The sequence below is a fragment of the Neltuma alba genome, unplaced genomic scaffold (genome assembly GCF_004799145.2).
Source record: "Neltuma alba isolate B1F8T4 unplaced genomic scaffold, ASM479914v2 tig00012083_pilon, whole genome shotgun sequence".
Classification (NCBI taxonomy): Eukaryota; Viridiplantae; Streptophyta; class Magnoliopsida; order Fabales; family Fabaceae; genus Neltuma; species Neltuma alba.
The window spans coordinates 219327-228350 of NW_021636642.1; positions in this window are offsets into that span (position 1 = coordinate 219327).

Here is a 9024-nt window from a genome sequence, read left to right on the forward strand (position 1 = left end):
AGAGTGTTTTTTTTTTGTCCCTAACATATGTCATTTTATTAAATTTAGTATATGAATGTGTGTGTGTGTATATTGAGTACGATAAGATTATAATTTTAAGGTCCTATTAATGATATTTAAAGGTTTTTGTTTTATTTCAGTGAAACATGTTAGGAGAACCTTATATACAGGAGTAGAAGAATAAATTATAAATTAGGGTTTAGTGTCATTTTTACTTTGGAAGTATTTACAAAAGAGATGCGAGCATCCTATGAAAGTGTTAAAAAAAAAAAAGGGCAATCTCACCTTAAAAATTAAGAAAAAAACTAATTATTAATCTTTTTAACCATAAAAGTGATATTACTTCCTTTTTAATACTTTTGAGGCAATATTTATGCCAAAAAAATTCTAAATATATACCAACAACTCTTTCATGAATACTTTCAATACATAAATCACTCTTAAACTCATAATTTATGAGAGAATTAAAAAGAAACCAAAATTAGATATATTTAGATTCCCAAATCACTTCAATTAGTTACTACTGCACTTGATTGACCGTTACTCAAACACCAAGCCTGATGTTGAATGTTAGATATATAACGAAGTCATGTAATATTGATTTATTGAATTAATCAATCAATCAGACAGCTAATAACAATTGATTATGCAGACAATTTCTGCGAAGATTGGAACTGTGCAAGCATGTGGGGAATCTCATGCCCAGCTCATAAAACACGATGCTTGTGTCGGAATTTCCTGAGTTTAGTACTTTTCTTTAAATAGTAAAGACAAGCAAGAGCTTGGAAGGTGAGTTTTTTCACCGTTGCCTAGTACTCCAATTCAACGAGGACAGGTAACAGCATTAGAAAAAACAAGATTCCTTAGTCCCCACTTGCCTCCTCGTTATTCACGTTTCACATTCGCTGAAACCGATTAGTGGGTGTTTGGCTTTTTTGCCAAACCATGGTTTGGCAAAAAATTTGCCAAACCCCCCATTTTTTTTAAAACCAAGGTTTTGCCCAACAAAACCTTGGTTTCAGATAAGCAGGCGGAGGGACAATTATGAGCCACGGAGGGAACAAGCACGCAGGGGGGGACTCATTCAGCACGCTGGGGGGGTGTATTCATTCAGCACGCTGGGGGGGTGTGCTCAGGGGTATAATTATTTGGGCAAAATAAATCATTTTTTAAAAACCTATTTATTTATTTTATTAATATATAACACACTAATTTCTTATTATGTATATTATTTATGCATATTTATTATGTTGTCAAAATATATATTATGGAAATTTGAAACAAACGAATAAGAAAAATGAAATTAAACTAAGTTGCCGACTTACCCCCGGAAAAAAAAAACATTTTGCCTGGTAGTTTCCAGCAAATTCACAAGCAATACTCACTCAACTTCCAGATCAAATGTGCTGTTCCACGAGGAATCACTACAAGAAAATTGACTTTCAGCGGCGACAAAAGTCGCCGCTGAAAGTACAAAAGTCGTTGCCGTAGCAGCTGTGGTTGAAAACTTTCAGTGGCGACTAAAAAGGTCGCCGCTAAAAGATACTTTCAGCGGCGACTTTTAGAAGTTTCGGCGGCGACTAATGTCGCCGCGAAAAACTTTCAACGGCGACATTTGTCGCCGCCAAAAGTCTTTCAGCGGCGACAAAAAAGTCGCCGCAGAAAACACTTTCGGCGGCGACATTCTTGTCGCCGTTGAAAGACTTTTTGGCGGCGACAAATGTCGCCGCTGAAAGTGTTTTCTGCGGCGACTTTTTTGTCGCCGCTGAAAGTAATGCCTAAGAAGAATTGGCTTTACCAATGCCACGTCATCGCCGTCGGTGCCACGTCATCATCTCCGACCGCCACGTCATCACCGTCGACCTCCACGTCATCGCCATCGGCGGCCACATCATCACCGCCGACCGCCACATCATCACTAGCCACCTCCACGTCATTGCCACATCCTCCTCGCCACGTCATCGTCCAAATATTTCACCTTAAATGTGTCTTCTTCCAGGTTCGAACTCGTGACCGCCTCCTTTCGTGTCCAACCTTCTTGCCGCTGAGCCAGATTGAATTTGTTTATTAATATTGTAAAATAAATATATATTATTATATTATACTTTCAGCGGCGACAAAAAAAAGTCGCCGCTGAAGGTCCACTTTCAGCGGCGACAAAAAAAGTCGCCGCTGAAAGTCCACTTTCGGTGGCGACAAAAAAAGTCGCCGCGGAAAGTCTTGGTTTCAATGGCGAACTTTCAGCGGCGACTAAAAAAGTCGCCGCTGAAAATCCACTTTCGGCGGCAACAAAAAAAGTCGCCGCTGAAGGTCCCCTTTCGGCGGCGACAAAAAATGTCGCCGCTGAAAGTCTTGGTTCAATGGCGAACTTTCAGCGGCGACTAAAAATGTCGCCGCTGAAAGTCCACTTTCGGCGGCGACAAAAAAAGTCGCCGCTGAAGGTCCACTTTCGGCGGCGACAAAAAAAGTCGCCGCTGAAAGTCTTGGTTTCAATGGCGAACTTTCAGCGGCGACTAAAAATGTCGCCGCGGAAAGTCCACTTTCGGCGGCGACAAAAAAAGTCGCCGCTGAAGGTCCACTTTCAGCGGCGACTAAAAATGTCGCCGCTGAAAGTCCACTTTCGGCGGCGACAAAAAAAGTCGCCGCTGAAGGTCCACTTTCAGCGGCGACACTTTGTCGCCGCTGAAAGTCTTAGTTTCAGCAGCGACTTTTTGGTGTCGCCGCTGAAAGTGGACCTTCAGCGGCGACTTTTTTTGTCGCCGCCGAAAGTCGTCGCCAAAGTCTGTTTTTTTGTAGTGAATGACTCGAAATAAAAGTAATGAAGATGACGAACAGAAAGAATCCATCAACAAAGAAGATTAGTCAGAAGCTTATGTGCATCACTTTGTGGGCTCTTAATCAGACCGTTTAAGTTCATTTATAGTGTAGCATGTGTTTTGATAGTACACCATGTGTAGTACACATTGTACTCACACACACTGTACACACAGTTTTACTAGAAGTGTTTGGATGGAAACCAAACCATAATTTTAAAAATGTTTTTACGGTATACGAAATAAATATGTAGAGGACTCTATCTCGTTTAACGGAAAAGTTCTTTTTCCATCTTTCCAAACACCTCCTGAGTCATATATAGATGCCTCATCCAAACTATCAAGAATGAACATTTAGAAAAAAAATATTGTTGACTTAAATAAATGTTATCAAACTCAGTTTTGATTTGTCAAAAAGGAAAAACAGTTTTCGCTTCTCTTATTCTACTGTTACAAGCACCATCAATGTATGAAGAAAAATGAGAACTCCAAAGACTTGGTTTTACTAAAGCAGAAAAGTTGGGGGGGGGGGGTAATCCAGCTTAACGTGATGGAGCGTGGGTGGGAATAATCATCGTCAGTCTTCACTCTAAGACGTTAAAATATTAAAAACGTTTTCAATCTGAGTTGAAATTTTTAGTCACTTTAGGTTAAATAAAAAATAAAACCAAATTATGCAGTAAAACACATATCGGGTCGTGTCTTTTGAGGAGCATTTTATTAATTTCCAAGTTAACTAAGTAACAAGAGCACTAAAAAGAGAGGTTTGAAAATGGATTTTTTTTTATAAATTGATTATGAAAATAAAAAATAAATCTAAACTACTTTTTTTATTTTTAATAAAGAGAGAATAAAAAAAAGCAAATTTGAATTTTAAGAAATCAGTTATGAGAATGCTCTTTAGAAATGAACCAATGACTATCCTAACTTGTTTAATGATATGGGAGTAACTCAAATGATTAGGATTGGTTTAGAGAAGTTATTCCTATTAAATTAATACTCAACTAGAACATTAATTACTTGTTAAATTCACTTCAAGCATAATCTCTATATAACTCGTATAAAAATCATACCAACAATGAATTAATAAGGCATAAACATAAATATATGTATCAACCAAGTACTCAAACTTATAAATGCCAACCCAAATCTCAACAATTCCAATCTAAACCAAGAACTACAACTAGTAATTCCTAGTTTTAAATGAAATACAACAAATTTCATACCAGAAATTATCAATAAAATAATCTAAACTAAGGACTAGAATTAAACTCTCTTTTATGGCTCCAAAACTCAAGCCACTGAATTCAATCTCACGGAGCACCACAAACTCAGTCTCCCATAGCTTTGAACTCAGTCACAACACGTCCCAAAAATTCAGCAGCCATTAGAAATGATGATGTTGGTGGACATGGAAGATGGGTCGCGGATGATATGGGCCTGCGACGGAGGTGGCGGCTTATGGTTGATGGAGGAAAAAAAAGATAAATGAATAAGAGTCGAAAAACCTGATGATTGTTGCTGCCCCTCCCAGCACGATTCAATCCATATATAATATAGAGAAAATTACATTCAAGTCTCATAAAAAATAATTAATTTTAAAAAAATCCCGAAATGATTCCTAAGTCCTCAGGGACATGTGTAATTAATTATAATTGTGAAATTACCTATTTACTTCCATTAATTTGAACCCAATGTAATTCATTGACAGCCTCAACAGTGGCTGTTGACAATCTGAGAAGAGGTGGTTAACAACCTTGGCAATGCCCCTGGCATCCCACAGAGTGAGTTGTCAGGAGCACTGCCAAGGTTGTCAACCACTTTTGCTCAGGTTGTCAACAGCCACTGTTGAGGTTGTAAATGAATTACTGTAATAAAATTAATGGGAATAAATAAACAATTTCATAATTATAATTAATTACACACAGGTCACTGGGGATTTCAGAATTATTTTGGAATTTCTAGGGACTTTCTTAAAATTAATTATCTTCTGTGAGGCCTGAGTGTAATTTTTCCTATAATATAATATAACCTAATCTCTTAAAACCAAAACGGCGTGCCTCTTTATTTACGCCATCTATCGTTAAGGGACGTCTTAATAGTAAAGGAGATATCAATTTCAGCGTGGAAAAGAAAATAACGCAACGGAAAGTGTCTATTGGCCATAACAAGATGAAGATAGTTGATTTATTGAAAGAGATTCCGGATCAGAAGTGCAGATTAAGAGCGAAATCCATGGGGCATTGTTTAAATAGATTTTTTTTTTTGGAGCTGTGTTTAAATAGAATATTGATTATTGGTTGCGATGAACAAAACATCAACATCAATACATGATATATAGCATGCAAGCAAGCGTACATGTTTAGTTCTCTGCTAACAGTTTTGTTAACAAAAAGGGCTGAAAATAAAATTTTATATATTGACAAAATATTTATATATATTGATATCTTAATTCTAATTTTTCAATATAACAATAATTGTCACAAAAACATATCCTTTGAGACTACGATGTTAAAGGACTTCAAAAAATATTTTATAAAATTAAATTACAAAAACTAAAATTTTGTATGCAGTTTAGAGGAATAAATGAGTTATATTTGAGACTTAGAGTATATAATATAATATTTAATTAGTTTAATTGCACCTTTACAAAAATACATTTCCCCCCTTTTCCCTGGGGTAATCAGACATCAAATAATGAGGAGATTTGCGGGGCCAGGAGTGATGGTAACGCAAAGTTTGAATTGAGGCCCAAATTCAGGTCAAAAGATTGAGGCCCAATTGGAAACAAAATTCACAGAGAGACGAAGCCCAATGAGGAAGCCATACCGTGGGCTTTTGGATAATGTAATTGGTGAGAACTGGGAAGTCTGTTTTTCGGCCCAAAATTGCTGTGAAGTTTTAAGTGGGGAAAATTATGTGATGGAAGTTGGAACTTTTTTTTTTGGTGAACAAAAGGTGACTAAGTCACTACACTAACAACCCTCTCGGGATACTAACTCCAGCAGCATCTTCTTCCACAATTTGTAGTAGCTCCTCTGGCGGTGTCGTCCACATCATCCTGTCTGTCCCATATCTAAGACAGAGCTTTGCCAATTGGTCTGCACATCTATTTCCTTCTCTAAGCGTACACATAAACTTCACTTGCCACTCTCGTAGTAGAAAACCTTCTATTCTTCCTGACAAGTCTGGGTATCCTCCTAGTCTTCCTGTTTGAACAATTTGCTGCACAAGTTCAACTGAGTCACATTTGACTTCAACTTGCTTGAACCCCATTAGCCAGCATATCTCCAAGCCTTCAATGATTCCCCATGCTTCTGCAGTATATGCATTTCCTCCTGATAGTCTCTTCGTGTATCCTTTGAGCCATTCTCCTCGATCTCCTCTTATAACTCCACCACATCCCGTAGTGTTGCTACCACAGAACATGCCGTCCGTATTAAGTTTACACCATCCCTATGCAGGAGGTTTCCAACTTATTTTAGTTGCTCTTCCTTGTCCCTTCTCCTTCTCTGTCGATTCCATTTCATATCAAAGCTCTGGAGATAGTCATTAATTATGGTCGTCTCATTCCAAGGTGCTTTAAAATTATGTTCATGTATCAGTGTGTTTCTCCATCTCCATATAAACCAGCAAGTCGCCGCAAAACGTTCTGGCCACCTTATCTCTTCTTCCACTTGCGTTCTCCAGTTCAGGTTTAGTCTTATCCATTGATTCCAGTTCGCATAAAAAAACTGCTTTCGTCTTCCATACTTTAGGAAATTCTTCCAGATTCCAGCTGCATAAGGACAGTCTCTAAGCGCATGCAGTATATCTTCTTCCGACGCGTTGCAAATGTGACAGTACATTGACTTACCACTCCATTTTCCCACTTGTCTATTGGTTAGAAGACGTTTATGACACATTTGCCACACAAATACCCGCACTCTTTCAGGAACTCTGAGTTTCCATATTCTTCGCCATTCTTGACACTCCTTGTTCCCACTTTCCTTCGTCAACCATTTATAAGCACTAGCTATTGTAAACTCACCATTATTATTTAATTTCCATCTGTAGGCATATTCTCCTCGATTTTGTTCCACTTCAATGTTTTTCCTGAAATCCTCCACAACCTTCATCATCTCTTTCCAAAGTTTAGAATCACTTGCTTTAGCTTGCAACCTTCTCTCCTCATTGTCTTCTCTCATATATTTTCCTTCTAGTACTTTAACCCATAAATCATTGGGTTTTTGTATCATTCTCCATAACAATTTCATCAAGAAAGCATCATTCATCTGCTTCAAGGATTTAATTCCTATTCCACCTTCCTCCTTTGATTTACACAAGGTTTGCCAAGATACTGCATGCCATCTTTTCTTACCATCCTGCTCTCCCCATATGAACTGACGTTGAACTCTCTCTATATCATCAATGATCTCCTGTGGTAGCCTATCATGCTGCATAGGGTAGATGGCCATGTTACCTGTAACAGCTTTCACTGATGTCATTCTGCCGCCTAGCGACAAACTTCTTGCTTTCCATCCTGGAAGTCTCTACTTAACTCTCTCAACAATTACTTTAAATTTCTCTTTTCACTTCCTCGAGAATGTGATATTAGCTCCTAGATACCTTCCCAGATCTTCAACTTGATGAAATTGACTTCTTCTGCAAATCTCCTTCCTCAAATGTTGATCCACATTTGGAGAAAAATATATGTATGTTTTTTCCTTGCTGATCTTATGCCCAGACATGTCACCGAATACCTGCAAGCAGTCTAAAATAATTTCAATCTGTGGGTTAGTAGCCTCAGCAAACAGCACTAAATCATCTGCAAACATCATGAGAAGTTGGAACTTTTCATGCATGGTGAGTTGCAACCTGGACTTTGCAAAAGAGAGAGCTAAAAAATTATTTATAAATTACTCCATCTCACTTATCATTATCTACTTCTTAATTCTAATTATCTTATCTTCTCTCTTCAGAAGTCCCCTATCACTCTCCAAATTAACTTCATTTTCTTTCCGCCTTCAACTCAATTAATTTTATATCATCAGTATAGATTCATTGAAAGGCTGCAACTTTAACTTTGATAAAATAACCATAACAAGTGGTACGATGGTCCAGCAGCTTCATTAATCTTTCTATATTTTTTTTCAAAGTTTATTTTATCTGTTGTTTTCCGGGTTTTAATGCAATTGAAGAGGAAAACACAGTGTAGGTGATGATTTTCTTCTTATTCTTCCTCTCCCTCGAAACTCCAATAAGCTGGTTGATTATTCCATTGCAACCACGAAGTTTTGTCGAGTTTTTGTTAGTTTGGCTGGTGTTTCATGGATTCTCTCTGATGTTGGTTTCTCCTTTGTTCTAAACTCAACTAGATATCAGTACACAAAAACATAGCCTTAGAATAGGAATTAGTTCTCCATTCAGACGTCACACGCGTCTGGTTTGTTTTTAATCCCACTATCCCCTCAATTACGTTGAAATGTTGGATTCTTTGATTCGTGGCAGTAAGATTCCTTCAACAAACATGAGCGATGATCCCTCCTACGTGCTAGATTTCACCATTTTCCACTAATATACTTTTCCCCCCGGGGGCGAGGGAGGGTTGAGTTAATTAAATTGTTCTCTTTTTAAATGGAATTTTATTCTGTGAATGTTTGGTTTGTGATTTAGCAATTAAAAACGGATTCAATGTTTTGCCGCATAGCTGGGCTTCGTTTTAAGTACATGGTGGTGGAAGCTAAAGGATGCTTAAATGATTTTAAAGCCTTGATGGACAGGCCATTGCCAAAAAGGGCAAGCTTTATACTGATTTGATGGAAACTTTGAATCTCATATCCAAAAAAGAAAAAAAATCTAGTTGTCGAAAGTGAGATTATAACATGGGAGTGGTTATTTTTCTATTATCATATCCTGGAACAACAAATTTCTAAGCTTGGCTGGCTTAACTTGTTCGTCACATGAAAGATAACCTTTTTTTTTCTTTTTCTTTTTTTGGTTTTAACTCCTCCTCATGGCGCAAATGCCTTCTCGAACCTACCATACTTGTTAGGAGCATGATGCAACCAGTCAGACATCTTTCTTTTGAATCTCTGGAATCCATTTTTCTTTTTATTTTAGCCAACATGAGTTTTTACTTTTTGCATAATACTACCTCATCCCTCTCCTCTCCCCTCCCAAGAGTGCAAGAGGGTCGTGGATCATCAATTACCTTTTTCCAGCAAGTGGG